Below are 24,335 nucleotides of genomic sequence, written 5' to 3'. Positions count from 1 at the left end.
CTGTTTGTAATGGTGTATCTAGAAAGTTGCATGCTTATGGCATTTATTTTTTTTAAAAGCACTATGTTTAATAATAATTTATACTTTAAATTTCTATGTTTTGGTGAATTTATACACTGTTACAATTTTTTGAAACATTATTTTGCCCATTCTTGTTTATTTGGTTAAACACTTGCCTTGACAGTATGTTCACTGTTTCACCGTAATTTAATAAGTCCTTTGGCATAATGTAAAAATTATGCAAAATGTAGATATAAATCTTTTGTAGTAGAGTGAGCTTAATGACAGAAGAATTAGGTATGACGATCCAGTTCCTTCTTTCAAGAAGGGATCAGCTAGAAAGCTAGTTGACCACCATTTAAATCTAGTTTCTCTGTATAAGCAGTATGTGATGTTCTGCTTATCTCTAATGTCTCATAGCCTCAGTTTCTCCAATGTAAAATGAATATAATGATGCTTAATTCAAAAATTTGTAGGGATTAAACTAGAGATTACTTATAACTTTCTTGTCATACTGCAAACATCAGTATATGAAAGCTATTCTGTTGCTCAGATCTTGTTGATTTTTATACATCAAGACGTCACAAAGTAGTTCTCCTAGGAAAAAAAGATGAAGTAGTTCCTTCTATTCTTCTGAACTTCTTTTCACATTCTGTGATTACAGTATTTCGGATGAAATATGCATTGGGTGAAACTGAACACAAACACACACACCCGCATGCAGGCGCAGTAGGGTGACATAAAACGTCCAAACTTACAAGGTCTTATTGAAAAGAGGAGAGCATAAGAGCAGAAGAGATTGCATATGACAGAATATACAGTAGCTTAGCAGTTGGATGTTGGTGGAATTATCTGAACAAGGTAAACCCAATACATTGGCAGATTTTATTGACTTAATACTGCATTTTTGTCAAAATTTACATTATCTTTCCAGAAGTATGTGGACTTCCTTTAAGTGAATGTTGACAAATACTGACTTCTGAGAAACACCCAGTCACATTCTCTACTGAAGGGAGGAAGGACAATTAGTGGTGTCATGATTTTGACAATATTTCAGCCTCCATATTTCTATCTTTCTGGAAAAACTTATCTGCATAATAAATGATACATCAAATTCTGTTTTATAATGTTTTAATTATTCCCTTGTGTCATCTTATCACTTAGATTTGAAGTAACTGTATGGAAGAATTCTTATTTTATTTCCATGTGTGGATTCAGTAAATGTTTGTACGAATTTTGATGCTTTTATTTTCAAGTGAATTTTCAATGCAGATTATATCTACCAAAAGAGAATGCCAAGTATAAATAAATATATTTTGATGAACATCATTAAATATATTATACATATAAACATTAAAACTAGATTGTTGGACGGCTTAAAGATGGCGGAAGAGTAAGACGCGGAGATCTCCTTCCTCCTCACAGAGACATCAGAAATACATCTACACGTGGAACTTCTCCTATAGAACACCCACCGAACGCTGGCAGAAGACCTCAGACCTCCAAAAAGGCAAAAAACTCCCCACATATCTGGGTAGGGCAAAAGAAAAAAGAATAAACAGGGACAAAAGAATAGGGACGGGACCTACGCCAGTGGGAGGGAGCCGTGAAGGAGGAAAGACTCCCACACACTAGAGGCCCCTTCGCGGGCGGAGACTGCGGGCGCCGGAGGGGGAAGCTCCGGAGCCGCGGAGGACAGCTCAGCCACAGGGGTGTGGAGGGCAAAGTGGAGAGATTCCCGCAGAGGATGGGTGCCGACCGGCACTCACCAGCCCGAGAGGCTTGTCTGCTCGCCCGCCAGGGCGGGCGGGGCCGGGAGCTGAGGCTCGGGCTTCAGTCGGATCCCAGGGAAAGGTCTGGAGTTGGCAGAGTGAAGACAGCTTGAAGGGGGCTAGTGCGCCACGGCTGGCTGGGAGGGAGTTCGGGAGAAGTCTGGAGCTGCCGAAGAGGCAAGAGACCTTTTCCTCCCTCTTTGCTGCCTGGGCGCGAGGAGAGGGGATTAAGTGCGCCGCTTGAAGGAGCCCCAGGGGCGGGCGCGGAGCTGCCCAAGAGACGAGACTTTTTCTTGCCTCTTTGCTTCCTCGGGTGTGAGGTGAGGGGATTAAGAGCACCCTGTAGAGGAACTCCAGAAACCGGCGCGAGCCGCGTCTGTCGGCACGGACAGTAGAGACGGGTGTCGGACGCTAAGGTTGCTGCTGCCACCACCAAGAGGCCTGTGTGCGAGCGCAGGTCACTCTCCACACCGGGCCTCCCGGGAGCCCGTGCAGTCCGCCACTGCCGGGGTCCCGGGATCCAGGGACAGCTTCCCCGGGAGAACGCACGGCGCACCTTGGGCCTGTGCAGCGTCACGCCGGCCTCTGCCGCCGCGGACTCGCCCCGCCCCCGTGCCACTCCCTCCCCCCAGCCTGAGTGAGCTGGAGCCCCCGAATCAACTGCTCCTTTAACATCGTCCTGTCTGAGCGAAGGGCAGTCGCCCTCGGACAACCTACACGCAGAGGCGGGACCAAGTCCAAAGCTGAACCCCAGGAGCTGTGCGAACAGAGAGGAGAGGGGGAGGTCTCTCCCAGCAGCCTCAGAAGTGGCGGATTAAAGCTCCACAATCAGCTTTAAGTGCCCTGCATCTGTTGAAAACCTGAATAGACAACGAATCATCCCAAGTTGAGGAGGTGGACTTTGGGAGCAAGATATACTATTATTTTCCCCTTTTTTTTTTTCTTTTTGTGAGTGTGTATGTGTGTGCTGCTGTGTGAGATTTTGTCTGTATAGCTTTGCTTTCACCATTTGTCCTAGGGTTAGACCGACCCATTTTTCTGTTTTTTTTTTTTTTTAAAGGAAATTTTTCTTCTTAATAATTATTTTTTATTTTAATAACTATACTTTATACTACTGTCTTCTCCCTTTCTTTTTTCCTTTCTTCCTTCCTTTCTTCCCTCCTTCCCTCCTTTCTCCCTTCCTTCCTCCCTTCTTTCCTCCCTTCCTCTCTTCCTTCCTCCCTTTCTTCCTCTGCACCTTCCTTCCTTCCTTTCTTGCTTCCTTCCTTCATTTCTTCCTTCCTTTCTTCCTTCCTTCCCTCCCTCCCTCCTTCCTTCCTTTTCTTTCCTTTCTATTTATTCTACCTTTTATTTTGAGCCATGTGGATTAAAGGTTCTTGGCGCCCCAGCCAGGCACCAGGGCGGTGTCCCTGAGGTGGGAGAACCAACCTCAAGACACTAGTCCACAAGAGACCTCCCAGCTCCATGTAATATCAGATGGCGAAAATCTCCCAGAGATCTCCATCTCAACACCAAGACCCAGCTTCAATCAAGGACCAGCAAAGAACAGTCCTGGACACCCTATCCCCAACAAAGAGCAAGACAGGTCTTCAGCTCCATCCATTAGCAGAGAGGCTGCCTAAAATCATAATAAGGTAACCAACATCCCCAAACACACCACCAGACGAGGACCTGCCCATCAGAAAGACAAGATCCAGCCTCATCCACCAGAACAGAGGCACTAGTCCCCCCAACCAGGGAATCTACTCAACCCACTGAACCAACCTTAGCCACTGGGGACAGCCACCAAAAACAACGGGAACTACGAACCTGCAGCGTGCAAAAAGGAGACCCCAAACACAGTAAGATAAGCGAAATGAGAAGACAGAAAAACACACAACAGATGAAGGAGCAAGATAAAAACACACCAGACCTAACAGATGAAGAGGTAATAGCCAATCTACCTGAAAGAGAATTTAGAATAATGATGGTGAGGATGATGCAAAATCTTGGAAATAGAATAGACAATTTGCAAGAAACAGTTAACAGGGACCTAGAAGAAATAAAGAGGAAGCAAGAAACGATGAGCAACACAATAAATGAAATGAAAAATACTCTAGATGGGATCAATAGCAGAATAACTGAGGCAGAAGGACGGATAAGTGACCTGGAAGATAAAATAGTGGAAATAACTACTGCAGAGCAGAAGAAAGAAAAAAGAATGAAAAGAACTGAGGACAGTCTCAGAGACCTCTGGGACAACATTAAACGCACCAACATTCGAATTATAGGGGTCCCAAAAGAAGAAGAGAAAAAGAAAGGGACTGAGAAAATATTTGAAGAGATTATAGTTGAAAACTTCCCTAATATAGGAAAGGAAATAATCAATCAAGTCCAGGAAGCACAGAGAGTTCCATACAGGATAAACCCAAAGAGAAACACGCCAAGACACATAATAATCAAACTGTCAAAAATTAAATACAAAGAAAACATATTAAAAGCAGCAAGGGAAAAACAACAAATAACACACAAGGGAATCCCCATAAGATTAACATCTGATCTTTCAGCAGAAACTCTACAAGCCAGAAGGGAGTGGCAGGACATATTTAAAGTGATGAAGGAAAAAAACCTACAACCAAGATTACTCTACCCAGCAAGGATCTCATTCAGATTTGATGGAGAAATTAAAACCTTTACAGACAAGCAAAAGCTGAGAGAGTTCAGCACCACCAAACCAGCTCTACAACAAATCCTAAAGGAACTTCTCTAGGCAAGAAACACAAGAGAAGGAAAAGACCTACAAGAACAACCCGAAACAATTAAGTAAATGGTAATAGGAACATACATATCGATAATTACCTTAAATGTAAATGGATTAAATGCTCCCACCAAAAGACACAGACTGGCTGAATGGATACAAAAACAAGACCCATATATATGCTGTCTACAAGAGACCCACTTCAGGCCTAGGGACACATACAGACTGAAAGTAAGGGGATGGAAAAAGATATTCCATGCAAATGGAAATCAGAAGAAAGCTGGAGTAGCAATTCTCTTATCAGACAAAATAGACTTTAAAATAAAGACTATTACAAGAGACAAAGAAGGACACTACATAATGATCAAGGGATCGATCCATGAAGAAGATATAACAATTGTAAATATATATGCACCCAACATAGGAGCACCTCAATACATAAGGCAAATACTAACAACCTTAAAAGGGGAAATCGACAGTAACACAATTATAATGGGGGACTTTAACACCCCACTTTCACCAATGGACAGATCATCCAAAATGAAAATAAATAAGGAAACACAAGCTTTAAATGATACATTACACAAGATGGACTTAATTGATATTTATAGGACATTCCATCCAAAAACAACAGAATACACATTTTTCTCAAGTGCTCATGGAACATTCTCCAGGATTGATCATATATTGGGTCACAAATCTAGCCTTGGCAAATTTAGGAAAATTGAAATCGTATCAAGTATCTTTTCCGACCACAACGCTATGAGACTAGATATCAATTATAGGAAAAGATCTGTAAAAAATACAAACACATGGAGGCTAAACAATACACTACTTAATAACGAAGTGATCACTGAAGAAATCAAAGAGGAAATCAAAAAATACTTAGAAACAAATGACAATGGAGACACAACGACCCAAAACCTATGGGATACAGCAAAAGCAGTTCTAAGAGGGAAGTTTATAGCAATACAATCATACCTTAAGAAACAGGAAACATCTCGAATAAACAACCTAGCTTTGCACTTAAAGCAATTAGAGAAAGAAGAACAAAAAAACGCCAAATTTAGCAGAAGGAAAGAAATCATAAAGATCAGATCAGAAATAAATGAAAAAGAAGTGAAGGAAACAATAGCAAAGATCAATAACACTAAAAGCTGGTTCTTTGAGAAGATAAATAAAATTGATAAACCATTAGCCAGACTCATCAAGAATAAAAGGGAGAAGACTCAAATCAATAGAATTAGAAATGAAAAAGGAGATGTAACAACTGACACTGCAGAAATACAAAAGATTATTAGAGATTACTACAAGCAACTGTATGCCAATAAAATGGACAACCTGGAAGAAATGGACAAATTCTTAGAAATGCACAACCTGCCGAGACTGAACCAGGAAGAAATAGAAAATTTGAACAGACCAATCACAAGCACTGAAATTGAAACTGTGATTAAAAATCTTCCAGCAAACAAAAGCCCAGGACCAGATGGCTTCACAGGCGAATTCTATCAAACATTTAGAGAAGAGCTCACACCTATCCTTCTCAAACTCTTCCAACAGATAGCAGAGGGAGGAACACTCCCAAACTCATTCTATGAGGCCAACATCACCCTGATACCAAAACCAGACAAAGACGTCACAAAGAAAGAAAACTACAGGCCAATATCACTGATGAACACAGATGCAAAAATCCTCAACAAAATATTAGCAAACAGAATCCAACAGCACATTAAAAGGATCATACACCATGATCAAGTGGGGTTTATCCCAGGAATGCAAGGATTCTTCAATATACGCAAATCAATCAACGTGATACACCATATCAACAAACTGAAGGAGAAAAACCATATGATCATCTCAATAGATGCAGAGAAAGCTTTTGACAAATTTCAACACTCATTTATGATAAAAACCTTGCAGAAAGTAGGCATACAGGGAACTTTCCTCAACATAATAAAGGCCATATATGACAAACCCACAGCTAGCATCGTTCTCAATGGTGAAAAACTGAAACCATTTCCACTAAGATCAGGAACAAGACAAGGTTGCCCACTCTCACCACTCTTATTCAACATAGTTCTGGAAGTTCTAGCCACAGCAATCAGAGAAGAAAAAGAAATAAAAGGAATCCAAATAGGAAAAGAAGAAGTAAAGCTGTCACTGTTTGCAGATGACATGATACTATGCATAGAGGATCCTAAGGATGCTACCAGAAAACTACTAGAGCTTATCAATGAATTTGGTACAGTTGCAGGATACAAAATTAATGCACAGAAATCTCTGGCATTCTTATACACTAATGATGAAAAATCTGAGAGGGAAATTAAGAAAACACTCCCATTTACCATTGCAACAAAAAGAATAAAATATCTAGGAATAAACCTACCTAAGGAGACAAAAGACTTGTATGCAGAAAACTATAAGACACTGATGAAAGAAATTAAAGATGATACAAATAGGTGGAGAAATATACCATGTTCTTGGATTGGAAGAATCAACATTGTGAAAATGACTATACTACCCAAAGCAATCTACCGATTCAATGCAATCCCTATCAAATTACCACTGGCATTTTTTACAGAACTAGAACAAAAAATTTCACAATTTGTATGGAAACACAAAAGACCCTGAATAGCCAAAGCAATCTTGAGAACGAGAAATGGAGCTGGAGGAATTAGGCTCCCTGACTTCAGACTCTACTACAAGGCTACAGCAATCAAGACAGTATGGTACTGGCACAGAAACAGAAATATAGATCAATGGAACAGGATAGAGAGCCCAGAGATAAACCCACACACATATGGTCACCTTATCTTTGATAAAGGAGGGAAGGATATACATTGGAGAAAAGACAGCCTCTTCAATAAGTGGTGCTGGGAAAACTGGACAGCTACATGTAATAGTATGAAATTAGAACACTCCCTAACACCACACACAAAAATAAACTCAAAATGGGTTAAAGACCTAAATGTAAGGCCAGACACTGTCAAATTCTTAGAGGAAAACATAGGCAGAACACTATACGACATAAATCACAGCAAAATCCTTTTTGACCCATCTCCTAGAGAAATGGAAATAAAAACACAAATAAACAAATGGGACCTAATGAAACTTAAAACCTTTTGCACAGCAAAGGATACCATAAACAAGACCAAAAGACAACCCTCAGAATGGGAGAAAATATTTGCAAATGAAGCAACGGACAAAGGATTAATTTCCAAAATTTATAAGCAACTCATGCATCTCAATAACAAAAACACAAACAACCCAATCCAAAAATGGGCAGAAGAACTAAATAGACATTTCTCCAAAGAAGATATACAGATTGCTAACAAACACATGAAAGAATGCTCAACCTCATTAATCATTAGAGAAATGCAAATCAAAACTACAATGAGATATCATCTCACACCGGTCAGATTGGCCATCATCAAAAACTCTAGAAACAATAAATGCTGGAGAGGGTGTGGAGAAAAGGGAACCCTCTTGCACTGCTGGTGGGAATGTAAATTGATACAGCCGCTATGGAGAACAGTATGGAGGTTCCTTAAAAAACTACCAATAGAACTACCATACGACCCAGCAATCCCACTACTGGGCATATACCCTGAGAAAACCATAATTCAGAAAGACTCATGTACCAAAATGTTCCTAGCAGCTCTATTTACAATAGCCAGGACATGGAAGCAACCTAAGTGTCCATCAACAGATGAATGGATAAAGAAGATGTGGCACATATATACAATGGAATATTACTCAGCCATAAAAAGAAATGAAACTGAGTTATTTATAATGAGGTGGATGGACCTGGAGTCTGTCATACAGAGTGAAGTAAGTCAGAAGGAGAAAAACAAATACTGTATGCTAACACATATATATGGACTCTAAGGAAAAAAATGTCATGAAGAGATTAGTGGTAGGACGGGAATAAAACACAGACTTACTCAAGCATGGACTTGAGGATATGGGGAGGGGGAAGGGTGGGCTGTGACGAAGTGAGAGAGTGGCAGGGACATATACACACTATCAAATGTAAATTAGATAGCTAGTGGGAAGCTGCTGCATAGCACAGGGAGATCACCTCTGTGCTTTGTGACCACCTAGAGGGGTGGGATGGGGAGGGCGGGGGGGGTTGATGCAGGAGGGAAGAGATATGGGAACATATGTGTATGTATAACTGATTCAGTTTGTTGTAAGGGAAAAACTGACACACTATTGTAAAACAATTATACTCCAGTAAAGATGTTAAAAAAAAAAAAAAAAAAAAAAAAAACTAGATTGTTTAAATGTGAAATGATCACAGGCTTAAATGTTTAGAATTCATTGTTCCATATTATTTAAAATATAAGACATTTCATTTAAAAGTTTTCATTTTTTAATATAGTTCCCTTAATATGCAAATTAAATTTGTAAATATCAAATATGGTTCAGTTTCTATAAGAGCACTTTATTGTTCTTATTGGATATCTTTTTTATTTTAATATTTTTGATAACTTCATCAGTTTACCTACCATATGGATTATTTAATTTTAATAGAATTCTACTTTGACAGAACCAAAATTAGAGAGTTTTTGAAAACCCATAACCTGTAAATTTCAGAGGGTAACTATAGAGAATACTTGAATTATCTACCAAAACCCAAACCTTCAATGCTAAGAAAATATGTCATTGGCCAGATTGTTATATATCCAGAAAGTTTACTCAAATGACAGTTGAGCTCTTTTACAAAAACAATATTTTATTATGCCATCAATTTTGCTTATATAAATCTCTGGATTATGTTTGTTCTTGAGTTCTGTTGCGATCACAAATGAGCATTTGGTATTCGTAGTCAGTACAGGAAAACATATGAAGAATGGCTGGAAGTTAATTTATTTTCATAGTCTTAAAAGCACGTGCAAACAAGAAAAATAACTGCTTCAGAATTGTCTATTATGCACATTATAATTTCATAGTTGTTTCTCGCATCACTTACATCATGACTGCTGATAAAAAAAATAATAATTCTAGCATAATTCTAACAGTGACTGAACTGCCAAAAATATCACTGCCAATGAAATAAATCATGTTGTTTACAATAATTTGTTGACTTTTAATCTGAAGAAAGTACATTGTGGAACTAATGCTGATGCTAATTCTGCATTTTCATGCTCTGCAATGACAATGATATTATGAAAAATGAATTTCATTTTAGTGTGTATTTTGGATACAAAGCACAAAGACATTACAAAAGACGTCTTGATTGAAGTCTGTTAAAAAGTAAAGTTTTTAGAAAACCTAAATATTTCTTGTTATTTATATATGACTTATTGAAGTGTGTTAAAAAGTAAAGTTTTTAGAAAACCTGAATTATTCTTCTTATTTATATCCTACACTGTTAATTTTGTGTGTGGGGGCGGGGAGGATGGAACATGTAGTAAGTGTTACAGAAAGAAAGAAATATTTATTTTTTATGGCTATATACTGAAATATATGTCAGAATGTATAGAACACTAACAATAAAAAATGTGTGATAGAACATTAAAAATAAAATGTGAAGCTTAATTTTACAAGGTAAATATAATACAATTTGTAGCATTTTAGCAATAACACCATTTGCCCTTGATTATTTAGTAACTAGTTGTTAATTTACTTGATTTCATAGCTCTTTGACCCTTGCTATCAGTCCTTTTGGATACTTTTTAGCATATGAAAGGCATGGAAAGAAAGAACACCAAACTTAAATTCTCTAAGATTATTATTATCATTATTATTATTTTCATTTGTGAACAATTCTATCATTATGCTTAGTAACAAAGCTGAGCAAAATAAGATCTGGAGAAAATCTCCCAAATGAAAATTAGCATGTTCACAAATGTCAAAGGAAATCAAGATTAGAATGATCTTTACTCTAAACAGTTTTCTAAAAAGAAGTGGAACTCTACTCAATATTCTGTAATAACCTATGTGGGAAAAGAATCTGAAGAAGAATGGATATATGTATATGTATAACTGAATCACTTTGCTATACATCTGAAACTAACACAACATTGTAAGTCAACTATACTCCAATATAAAATAAAAAATAAATTATTTTAAAAAATAAATTACAAAAGGTGAGAGTCAGAGTTTAAAAAAGAATTCAAAATAGGAAGGTATTGCAATTAAAATTGCTTACTTATATTGCTAGTCATCTCTCCAGCAGAAAAGTTAGATATTTTCTAGTAAGATTTCGTGAGTTTCTCAGTTGGAGATTTACAGTTACTTTTCAAAATGGATAAATCATTTGGTTCAGCTGTAAACTTCGTCCAAAACTTGAAAATGTCTTAACACAGTTAAATTCAAATTCCATAACTTGTAAAGATCCTCAAAAGTTATATGTTTTCTTAAACTATATTATTTTACTTGATTTGTTCAATACTGTTAAATGCAAAAATTAATGATATAACTTGATTTCTCAAATAGATGTTCTTTGGGTATCTCTTTGTTTTTGAAATGATCTAACGCCAACAGGTAAAAATTATGTAAGTTAATAAAATCATAAATATTTTAAATTTAGAACATGCATGGTATCCAGTAGTGAACTTTTTTGTTAATTATATATTCCCCATTTAAATCTTCATTACTTAATATACATGTTTAGTTTATTCAAAATGAAACTAAGAAATTTCTGTTGCCCACAATATAACACAGATGTCAATAGAAATTAAATGATAAAACCTGATTAGTACCTAGGATTCTGTACACATATAATCCTGTTATATATAAGTAAATAAACACTGTTATATTTTATTCCCTTCTAGATGTATGGTTTTATCTATTTTTTTGCCATTTGTAATGTTTAGGACCTACACATTCTTGTTGTGTCATGAGTCTTAGGAGGGATATGGTTGTTCTTTCACCATTTAATATGATTTTATTAGTTTTCTACTCCTGTGATACAAATTACCAAGAACTTGGCAGGTTAAATCAGTATACTTTTATTATCTTATAGTTTCTGTTGGTCATGAGTGGGGCTTGAGTCTTTTGATCAGGGTTAGGGTGAACTCAGGTTGTCAGCTGGCTGTTTTCTGATCTGGAGGCATCAGTGGGGAAGAATTTGCTTTCAGCTTATTTCATTTTGTTGGAGAATTCATTTCTTTGTTAATATCATAGTAATTGTTCATATAATTGTAGTGCTGTTTTCATGAAACAATTTGAAAAGTATTACCTCTTAATTTTTCAAAGAGCTGGTGGGACATGAATATTGTTTATTTCTTAAATATCTGATAGAATTTATTGGTAAGTGTCCATCCTATTGCTGGTAATGCTTCTTTTTCCTCAATCTACTTGTCTAATATGCACATAGTCACTCAAGATTTCTTTTGATGAGACATTTTATGGTGTATAATTTTTCACCTGCTTTTAAATCTTTTGTTTCTTTTTGTTTAAAGTGGATTTCTGTAGAAGTATCTGATTTGTATTTTTTTCCACTGTCACAATCTCTGTTTTCAATGGGAGTTATTAGATTACTTACTTTTAATATAAATGTGTTGCTGTCTTTGGATTTAAAGCTTCTATCTTGCTCTTATTTTTCTGCTGTCTAAATGTCATATAGGAGGAGTTCCAAGGAAGCGGGCTCAACCAAGCAGGTGGGGGGCTGAGAGAGAATAATGACCTAAGGGAAAGTGCCTTTATTCAGGGTCAAGGTGGAATGCACAGTAAAACTCATGAGGGGACTTCACTGGTACATTTAAATATCACTATGTCACAGTCAGGGGAGGGTAAGAAGGGGAGCTGGTGGCAGGGACCAGACATATCACACTGGTGCACCTGATCACCTAGGCAGGGTGCTCACAGCCTGTTTGTGGGGATGTCGAGGCATCAGTAAAACATCAAATTTTAAAAATTTACAATGTAAATTTACAAATCGTAAATTTGTAAAATTTGATGTGATGTGTCAACATTGTAAACAATACTAATTGAGATGGATAACACTTGTCACCTTGGTTGTGGAGATGTTAAAGGTGAGTGGGACAACTTGAAAAAGTGGGCCAACTCTGACAAAAGTAACAGCTAGAAAGAGTCCTATTGGGCATATGAGGAAGGTTTGAAACCTAATTCACAACCAGGCATAACACTTTGCGTGATCGCCAAGAGAATTTGTCAAGTATCTCTGATTTTAAAGAAATCTGATAGAAAACTTTGGTTATGTTATAAAGGTTCTTTACCTTTTGGCCTATTTCTCACAATTTTGCCTGTACCTATTCAGAGCTAATAATGAACATACAGCAGGATGTATGGGAGAAATTATTTTTTCCTGGCTAGTAAGTAGTCAAGAGCTAGTATGTCATCTTTTACTATTTGAGCTAGAGACTTATAGGCTTGTTGCATATGGAAAAATATTTCATGCACTTTTTGAATGTGATGTAAAGGGCCACTGAAAAGTGTTAGTTGACAGTTATGATTTGATTTTGTTGACAAAGCCTGCTTTACTGGTGTCAATACTAGTGGCTACTGTGACTCTGGCAAGTCCTATTAAGATAGGAATAATCTTCATTTTACCTGGCATCCTTTGGTTGATGGAAACAGGGAGGTGTCTGGTGGATAAAGAACTATGGAAATCCCCAGCGTAGCAACTGCACAGTGGGGTATGGCTTCATTAGGGTAACCCTGCTGGGGAGTTGGCAAGGAAAAATATACAAGGTGCTGTGCCTGTGAATTTGGGCCACAATAGAACCTGAAGTTATAATTATTCATAGCATAATGTAACTGAGAGAATGTGGTGTTGTGTTTAACCAAGGGGAAAAACTGGTTGTGTAGTGGTCATGATTGGAGGTGCAAGGCAAGAGAGAGTTGTGGAAAGCTGGAAAAGGATAGTATGAAAAGGCATCAGAAAGTGGGTGGTACTCTCCTCAGGGAGTGTAGGGGTTGACTAACATGAAGCAGGTTCCTTGTGGGGAGAGCAATAATCTCCATTAATTTTAGTAACCTCTACCAGATTTCCCTTTAGGCCTTGTAGTGTAGGGATGAAAGTTTTAGCTGAAAGCAAAGAATATACCAAGATCACAGCCTAAGCAGACAGTGAACTTAGAAACATAATAAAATCCCTAATATCAAAGGAACAAAAGCAGAAATGTCCTATGACTTTAAGGCAGTCTGTGGACATTGCTTGGGCAGAGACCTCAGTGTCCAAGTTAAATTGTCCCTAGCACAGGGGGTGAAGTCATCTGAGGCAATGTCATCTACAGTGGTGAGCTCCTGGGTTACGTAATGTCATCTGGTATGTGGCGCTGGAGTATCCTTTCCAGGTGAGTATCTACTTGAATTGATGTGGGTTTCTGGATTGTAAGCCAATGGAAGCACCCAGACCAGTAGTAATAAGACCAACAGTCAACAGAATGGTATGCAGATGTACTTGACATGGTTTTTGTTTTGGTAGAAATCTAGGTTCAGATGGATCCTGTATCAAATGAGCAGCTGACCAGCGTGCCATGAGATCTATAGTTAATAAGCCCCAGGAGATTATGTGCCCAGGATCTGGGGTGGGGGGCGGGGGGAAGAGCTAAAATGTATAAAATTAGGTTAAGACCTGGGAAAGATAGAAAACTCTAGGGGATTATTTGCTATATTGGAATTTGAAAAGGAGTTGTTCAAGGAGAATAGTATGTCTCCCAATTAAATTAGTTATATGGGAACTATCAGGCACATGAAAGTTCTACTGCATATTTCTTTCAAGAATCCAATGTCTGTGAGTGTATTTATGGTTACCAAAGGGGAAAGAGGGAGGAGGGATAAATTAGGAGTTTTGGATTAACAGATACATACTACTATATATAAAATAGATAAACAACAAGAACCTACTGTAGCACAGGGAACTATATTCCATATCTTGTAATAACTTACAATGGAAAAGAATCTAAAAAAGAGCATATATATATGTATATATATGTGTATATATATATATATATATACATATATATATATATATAAAACCGAATCAGTTTGCTGTGCACCTGAAATTAACACAACATTGTAAATAAACTATGCTTCAATTTAAAAAAATAGTCCAGGATTAGTATTTTGAAAAGAGAAAATGTACATTTTGGTTGCTACCAGTAATGTCTGTAATTCTGAAGAGAATAAGGAGTGTCCTGGCAAGGCCTTGTTTTACAACCTTAGTATATGTAGAAACATGTGTGATTTTGATTTATATTTTGGGTAAGTGGGGAGGAAGAGTCTCCCAGCATTTTTTTTTTTTTTTTTTTACCCTGAAAGAAGCAATTTTTAGGCAGTGATTCAGTAGTTTATAATAAATGTTAAGATGGGGTCCTTTTTGGCCAAGGCATATGGCACTAAGATGATTGACTGAAGTTTGGCCAAGTATATTGTTTCTTGGGTCCCATCCTTTATCAAAGACATTCTAGCTAAGGGATCAAAAGCAGCAATATTCCACAAAGCTTCATCACATGTGATGGTTATTCCACTGACTCCCATTGCTGTTCTCTCAGTTAATTCTAAGCAGTCACCAGATAGCCAAGGGGTCTGGAGGAAGGATGACCTGGGGAATCTGGTAATGTACTGAGTATGGGGGAAGGCATTCTCTCCTGAATGTGGAATATACCAGAGAGCCCAGGTTTGACTTCATCCTGTCTTAAGCAGGCCTCAGTAGCAGTGCTGAGGTTGTGAAGTGCTGTTTTCATGACACAAGGTAAAGAAGCATCTGGGTATGGAGGGTCACAGGCTAATGGTTTGTGAGAGACTCTATTTCCAGGAGAGTCCCCTAGGTAGCCAGTCATTTGTTGCTTTAATGGTTTATAGCCCAAAGCCAAGAGGAGCAATTTCTTACATTAGAAGTCCTGGGGCAACTAATGGCCATAGGTTATCCAGGGACCCTAGTAGGCATGGGAAGAAGTTGCCAAAGCATCTACAGTGAAAGAGTTTCTGATGGCACTATCATCAGTGCTTGTTGATTTTAATTTGTAAGTAAAATTTGTAAATGAGGAGTATGTTGGCAACCAAAAAGGACTAAAAGATGTTGGACTCCCGTGTTATTAATAGGTGTGTCAAATTAATCTCTTTAGAAGAGGATGTTATCAATGTAATGTCAAACCTGTGTTCTTGGAGAAAGGTGGATGTAGTGAAAATATTGTCTGCAAAGATCGTGTGTGATGGCAAAGCCCCTGAGGTACTCCATGGGTAGTCTGGAAAAGGTGTATCATGTACCTTCAGAGGCAAAAGCAAACTGCAGTTGAGAGGCTGTTGAAATAGGCACTGAATAGAACATGTTAACCAAATCTATATCAGCAAATTATGTACTGGTTACTGATTGAATGGAATCAGTAATTTTAATAATACTATATATTAGGTATGCAGGTCTTGATGGATGGGAACACAGGTCTTTATGGATGGGAACGTAGTTGTAGTAATCCACCATAAAGTTTGCTTTATTTTTCCCAGATTTAAGAATAGGCACAATTGGGCTGCCAAATAAAGAAGCCACGGAGATAATCACCCCTTTGTTGATTAGGTTTCATATAATAAGTTTTAATCTTTAAAAGCTCTATTTTAATTTAATTTGGACCATATTAGCTGGGTGGTCCTTGGGGTTCCATTTATCAAGTCAATATTTAAGTGTCAAACACTTTATTATTCATTGTGTTAGAGCTCAATATGCTCAATATGGAATATTTTAGGGTTCCATGGGTACTAGGACTATGAGAAATTTAGGCAAGTCTACAGTGAGGCGTGTCAGTTTTTCCTCTATTTGTATTTAATTAACTTTTTTAAGATTATAGGAGGCACTGTGTCTAAATTTAGTAGAATCCCCAGGTATAATTATAATTTGAGCCTCAGTATAAATTAAATCTATGAAGTTTTGTCAACTGATGCATTTTAGCTAATGTTAAAGTTAATTGAGAACCTATGTTGTATAGGCACAAAGTCATCTCTGTCCTCTTTACCTTTTGTTACACAAATTCTTTAGTTTATAGATTTTATATATACATTTTGGATTTCCAGTTGGATCAAATTATTAAACTTTGTTTTAATTTTGTTTTAAATATATATATACACACATGTATACATATATGATATATATTTTATTAAAATATATAAACGTTTAATTACGTTATTTAATTACATTTTATTTTCTCCCTCTTTATCTAGGAATTTTTTAATTGATACGGTTGACACATTCTGTTAGTATCACGCTGTACAGCAATGATTCTATATTTGTACATATTGTGCAATGATCACCACAGTAAGTCTAGTTAGCATCTATCACCTCACATAGTTACAAATATTTTTTCATGCGGTGACAATTTTAAGATCTACTCTCTTAGCAACTTTCAAATATGCAATTCAGTATTATTAACTACAGTCACCATGCTGTATATTATATCCCCATACCATTTAAAAAAAATCTTTACTGGAGTATAATTGCTTCACAATACTGTGTTAATTTCTGTTGTACAACAAAGTGAATCAGTCATATGCATACATATATCCCTATATCCCCTCCCTCTTGAGCTTCCCTCCACCCTCCCTATCCCACCTCTCTAGGTCATCACAAAGCACTGAGCTGATCTCCCTGTGCTATGCAGCTGCTTTCTTTCCACTAGCTAACAATTTTACATTTGATAGTGTGTATATGTCAATGCTACTCTCTCACTTCACCCCAGCTTCTCCCTCCCCACCCCCATGTCCTCAAGTCCATTCTCTATGTCTACGTCTTTATTCCTCCCCTGTCACTAGCTTCATCAGTACCATTTTTTTTTTTTTAGATTCCATATATATATGTGTTAGCATACAGTATTTGTTTTTCTCTTTCTGACTTACTTCACTCTGTATGACAGACTCTAGGTCCATTCACCTCACTACAAATAACTCAATTTCATTTCTTTTTATGGCTAAGTAATATTCCATTGTATATATGTGCCACATCTTCTTTATCCATTCATCTGTCGATGGACATTTAGGTTGGTTCCATGTCCTGGCTGCAATAGTGCTGCAATGAACATTGTGGTACATGTCTCTTTTTGAATTATGGTTTTCTCAGGGTGCAAATATTTTCTATTCTGAGGGTTGTCTTTTTGTCTTGTTTATGGTTTCCTTAGCTGTGCAAAAGCTTTTAAATTTAATTAGATCCCATTTGTTTAGTTTTGTTTTTATTTCCATTACTCTAGGAGGTGGGTCAAGAAAGATCTTGCTCTGGTTTATGTCAAAGAATGTTTTTTCTATGTTTTCCTCTGAGAGTTTTATAGTGTTTCGTCTCACATTTAGGTCTTTAATCCATCTCGAGTTTATTTTTGTGTATGGTGTTAGGGAGTGTTCTAATTTCATTCTTTTATATGTAGCTGTCCAGTTTTCCCAGCACCACTTATTGAAGAAGCCATCTTTTCTCCATTGTATGTTCTTGCCTCCTTTATCAAAGATAAGGTGACCATATGTGCGTGGGTTTATCTCTGGGCTTTCTATCCTGTACCATTGATCTATATTTCTGTTTTTGTGCCAGCACCATACTGTCTTGATTACTGTAGCTTTGTGGTATAGTCTGAAGTCTGGGAACCTGATTCCTCCAGCTCCATTTTTCTTTCTCAGTTTGCTTTGGCTATTCAGGGTCCTTTGTGTTTCCATATGAATTGCAAAATTTTTTTGTTCTAGTTCTGTGAAGAATGCCATTGGTAGTTTGATAGGGATTGCGTTGAATCTGTAGATTGCTTTGGGTAGTATAGTCATTTTCCCAATGTTGATTCTTCCAATCCAAGAACATTTTTATAACTGGAACTTTTAACCTTTTGACTCCCTTCACTATTCACCCACCACCCACCTCCTGCCTCTGGCAACCACCATTCTGTTCTTTAGAATGGTGAGTTCAGTTTTTGTTTGTTTCAAGATTCCACTGTAAAAGAGATCATACAGTATTTGTCTTTCTTTGTGTGACTTATTTCACTTAGTGTAGTACTCTTCAGCTTCATCCATATTGTTGCAAATGACAAGATTTTCTTCTTTTTTAATGACTGATTAATAGTCCATTGTATGTATAGGTAGATAGATACAGATATCTTTTATAGATATCTATATATATCACATTTTCTTTATCCATTCATCCATTGATGAACACTTAGGTTTCTTCCATGTCTTGGCTATTGTGAATAATGTTGCAGTGAACATGGACGTGCATATATCTTTTTTTGAGTTAGTGTTTTCATTTCTGTTGGATGAGTACCCAAAAGTGGAAACACTAACTGGTACTTCTATAGGGGTTTGTTTTTAAATCAATAAGCTATCTAGGGCTAGGCTAGCATTATGTTTGCTAGACATGGCATTTGCTAAATATGTTATTTGTTTCCTTTTATTTTTTCTCCTTTCTGTCTTGTTTTTTTTTTTTTTTTTTTTTTCTTTCCTGTTTTAGTCTTTTAGCTTCCTGAAACCTGAGTCATTAGTTTCTGACTCTGTCTTATAAGAGGAAAAGAGGGAAAGTGGAAGCAGCCAGGTCAACCTCTTGGCAACATTTCCCTGGGATAACCCCTGTCTGCCAGATAATGTTTCCCCCTTCCCACCTCCTCTTTTTATTTTCGTAAGCAAAATCTTTTTATAATTATTACTTGTATCTCTTCGTGGTTAAAAGTATTTTCTCTCTCTTTAGATGTTTGGCAGGGGGTGGGGCCTCTTTAGGATGATCCAGTCAACCTCCGAGGGGCTGAGGTGTACCTTTAGGAGAACAATAGTAGCCTCAGTTTTGTCTCTTATTTTCTTTTTTTGGTGACAATTTAATATTAAGGAGGAGATTCTTAGCATGTCAAACGATAGCCATGCCAAAGCAGATTGACTGGGAGTCCTGTAATCACAACTGATCTCAAGAAAAATTAAGATTTTATACATTATCAAAAAAATTGTCATTAGAGTAGGGACAATATTTTCTTGAAACTTTCTACATCCTAACCAAACAAACTCCTCAAAGGTTGGCTTTAATCTTTGTTAAATTAGATTCAGTGAACTCACTAAAGGTTAATGTCCCACTACTGCTAGTACCTGGCCATGCAAGAGTTGTCATTGATATCACTCCATGCTGACTGGCTCTTTGGAAACTGAAACTGAACAGCTTCTAGAATTTTGAAACTTCTGTAGTATCTGTTCAGCTCAGAGCTCCCCTATACCTTTTCTCTCACAATCTACAGAGTCTTGTCCTTCTTATGCAGAGATTATTACTTAGACAATTCAAGAAACCCCTATTCATATTTAAGGACTTCCTCCTCTCTGGTACCCTGACCTACAAATTTTCAGCAGCCTCTGCATCCCCAACTCTTTATCTCCATGGCGGCCATCATATTTTTGTACTCCAGCTTCCTCCATTATAATCTTGAAGGTGGCTATAAGAGGAAAGCTGAGCAATTGTGTGTTTCATTTCATATTTTGCCCTTCCCACAGAATTTTCATTTTTGTATTGGATGCTGTCCAACATCTAAAAACATTTGCTTTATATATTTTGTTCAGTCTTCTGTTTATTGGTGGAGGGTACTCTAAAATGATTTGTCTGTTATGATCTCAAGATGACATTGACCTTTATTAATTTTAATGATAATATTATGAGGAACTTTAACAGTTAAACAGAATCTGACACAGATATATAGACATTTGCCACTATAAAACCTATTTTAAAATAAAAGTAATAAGCCCGGGCTTCCCTGGTGGCGCAGTGGTTGAGAATCCGCCTGCCGATGCAGGAGACACGGGTTCGTGCCCTGGTCCGGGAAGATCCCACATGCCGCGGAGCAACTGAGCCCGTGAGCCATGGCCGCTGGGCCTGTGCGTCCGGAGCCTGTGCTCCACAACGGGAGCGGCCACAACAGTGAGAGGCCCGCATACCGCAAAAAAAAAAAAAAAAAAAAAAAAAAAAAAGTAATAAGCCCCACATTGAAAGTGAGGACTAAGACCCTTTCAATCTATTCAACATTTTCTTGCATCCATATATTCTGGACGACATATTAACACAAAACAAAACAACAACAACAATTTTTTTTAAACCCAGGAAGTTACCATAGAAGCCAGTGTCCCACCACAGAACCCAAGAATTTAGAGCACAGTGGAACTTAGTGATAATGTTGGTAAACTCAATTTAATTGAAATTGAAACCTAAATTTAAAAAATACTTAAGTTCATAACAGAAAATTACTAATGGCTTTTGCTATCAGACCCAGGATTTAGATGAATAGAATTTAGGTGTAGATCCTGTTGAACTCTTCCCATTCCAAGCCTAAAATTTAAAATATCATTTTATATAAGTAAAAACAAGAAAAAGTAAAGAATTTAAGTTAAAAATTATAGGGTTTTTTTGGATTCAAAATAGCTTTAATTAATTTGTTTTTACAGAATAAATTTTTTAAATATTCAGCTGAATAAATATTTGGTAAGCATATCTATATTATTATCATAGCTTAATTGAGAATAAAAAGGTTATTATGGCTCAAATTATCCTTATATTCATAAATAATATAAATTTCAATTTTTTTTTTTTTTTTTGCGGTACACGGGCCTCTCACTGTTGTGGCCTCTCCCGTTGCAGAGCACAGGCTCCGGACACGCAGGCTCAGTGGCCATGGCTCACGGGCCCAGCCGCTCCGCGGCATGTGGGATCTTCCCGGACCAGGGTATGAACCCGTGTCCCCTGCATCGGCAGGCGGACTCTCAATCACAGCGCCACCAGGGAAGCCCTGATTTCAACATTTTATCACAAATTGCTTAAACTTGATTTGGAGGGTTTATGTCAACATTTCAAGCCATAAACATATTTAATTTTTCATGGAACATAAGGAGCATAATAAATTAGGTAAGTGACAGAATGCTCAGTTAAAATAACTTATGACTGGGAAGATGGAGAGAATTTTGTTATAGCCTCTACAACTATGTGTGTGATTATTGGCTAATTCTTAAACCCTATTCAATCATTCCACAAATATTTATTGAACTCTTCCTATATCCATGGCTCTGGAGCTACAGAATGATAGAAAAATACCCTCATGAGGCTTATACTCTAAGCAGAAAACAGACAATTTGGTAGTTTTTTACACCAACTTGTGCAGAATGTGTTATTGTGTGTGTGTGTGTGTGTATTCTTCAAAATTAGTGCTTAGTATGGGGAAATAAAACTATATACAGAAACATAGACCAAGGAAGACCCCTTGATAAAAGGATGTTTAAGTTGCAACCTGAAAAACACTCATGAATAATCCTTAAAAAGATATTTTGTCCTAGAGAGAGTAGAATATATGAAGTCCAGGAGAGGAAGAGAAGTTTTGCTATTATTTTTTTTTTTGATGAATGATTATCTAGCATATATATGCCAAGCAGTATATCAGGCTGAGAGAGTTGGTAAAGGTATATAGTATAAAAAAAGGTACATTTGAGGTAACACTAATGAAGGCTGAAATGGAAACCAAGTCATCTTGATATATAACAAAGAGCTCAACTCCCTCATCTTCTTATATGTAGATCAGCCAAGACATTGATATGAATATAAGGAGCCTTCTATGTATTGAGCCTAAGAAGAAGATCATCTCTCCATTCCATTCCAGATCACTCCAGACAAGTGATCATGAAAAGGTCAGGCTCTTCTTTAAAAACTAAAGTTTAAGTTGAAGAAAGGAATAGAGAATTAGTAAGTGCTCCCTCTAAAAAACATAAGTCTACTTAGAGTACATATTCCAAAATAAGAAAGTTCTGTTCAATATGTAAGGTGAATGTAAATCTTTTTCTGGAAATGACTTTATTTTGTATATGCCAGGAAATCAGCATTTGAAACCTTTAAGAATAAGGAGTTTATAGACTATGGTGAGTTTACTAGGTTGATAATGCCTCAGAAATTCTCCTGAGAAAGAGCCAACTGGAACTCCTTAGCATATCCCAGCGTTTTGTTGTTTACATTATATTTATTGCCAAAATTTACACAATGCTTTTATTCATGACAAAGCAGCCTTTGGAAATATTAATATAAAATTTTATCTGACAGTTGTAGGCTAATCAGTTGAAGAGCAGCAGTGTTGTTATACATACTAAGAACAATGCATAATTTACCTTAGGAATTTTGCAAGAAAAATATTCCATGTGATACTAAAACTTTATCATTATTATTAATAATATAAATTTTCTTGATAAGTGTCTTTTCCATGAGGGTAACAGGTTATTAACTATTTTTACCACCAACAGTGTTTTCCTAGGATTGCATACATTCAATTTACCTAGAATAAAACCTAATTTTTTCAAGTACCCTTTGTATATTATTCTCTGAATAACAGAACCATCAATAAAGTGTTCTTGCCGGATGATTTCCCAGTGTTCTGCAAATTTTATAGAATTTATGATTATAGGTTTTGAAGAACTACTGTGCATAAATACATGATTACAGATATAAAATTCAGAATTCCCCAATTTGACTTTGAAATTTTGATCATTTATTTGAGAAATGAAAGCATAAGTACAAGAGAAAGGAGAAAGCATTCTATGGCTGGCTCAGAATAGCCTTTATCCTGCTAGTCTTCAACTTAGAATCATTAACTTCTTAAAATGGCCATGTTTACTAATTGCAAGTGTTTGCATCAACATTGTTCCTAATTATAATACTCTAGTTTCCAAATCCCACGGAACTTTATACTTCAGTTGTTTAAAAAAAGAAAAGAAAAGAAAAAGAAAAACATTTCCTGACTCTCTTCATTGATGTCTCCAATTGATAAATTTATGAGATCATCTTCACTGGTAACGAGAGGATAATATAACATCAAATACTTTGGCTACTTGAATGCTAATGGAATTAACAAATACAACAAATGATTTTATAACATTAACACCAAATAAGGGAGTCTGCAGTAAGGCATAGAACTTTTTATTTTATTTCATTTTTAATTTTAATTTTATTTCATTTATTGAAGTATAATTAACTTACTATATTATGAAAGTTTCTAGTATGCAATATAGTTTCATTATTTTATATATTATGAAATAATCAGCACGATAAATCTAGTTACTGTCTGTCAACATATAAATTTATAACAATATTGTTGACTGTTATTCCCTGTGCTATAGATTACATCTTCATGACTTACATATTTTATAACTGGAAATTGTTACGTGTTAATCCCCTTCACCTATTTCTCACATCACTCTACTCCCCTCCACTCTGGCCATCACCAGTTTGTTTTCTGAATCTGAGTCTGTTTCTGCTTTTTGTTTTTCCATTTGTTTTGTTTTCTGACTCTAAAAAACAAAACAAATGGAATGTGTCTTTCTCTGTCAGACTTATTTCATTTATCATGACACCCTCAAGGTCCATCCATGTTGTTGTAAATGGCAAGACTTCATTCTTCTTTATTTCATTGTACATATATACCATATCTTCTTTATCCATTCATCCACAGATGGACACAGGTTGTTTCCATATCTTGGATATTTTAAATAATAATGCAGTGAACATAGAGGTGCATATATCTTTTAAAATCAGTGCTTTTATTTTCTTCAGATAAATAGAATTTCTGAATAATATGGTTTTATTTTTAATTGTGTGAGTAACCACCATACTGTTTTCCACAGTGTCTTTACCAATTTACCTTGCCAAAAACTGTGCACAAGAGTTCCCTTTTCTCCACATCTTTGCCAACATTTGTTATTTGTTGTCTTTTTGATAATAGCCATTCTGACAGGTATGAGTTGATATCTCATTTTGGTTTTGATTTACAGGTATGAGTTGATATCTCATTTTGGTTTTGATTTACATTTCCCTTATGATTAGTGATGTTGAAAATCTTTTCGTGTGCCTGTTGGCCATCTGTAGGTTTTAACTAAAAAAATGCCTACTCAGGACTACTGCTCATTTT

The sequence above is a fragment of the Kogia breviceps genome, chromosome 6, assembly GCF_026419965.1.
Source record: "Kogia breviceps isolate mKogBre1 chromosome 6, mKogBre1 haplotype 1, whole genome shotgun sequence".
Classification (NCBI taxonomy): domain Eukaryota; kingdom Metazoa; phylum Chordata; class Mammalia; order Artiodactyla; family Physeteridae; genus Kogia; species Kogia breviceps.
Note: the sequence above shows the minus strand (reverse complement) of the source record.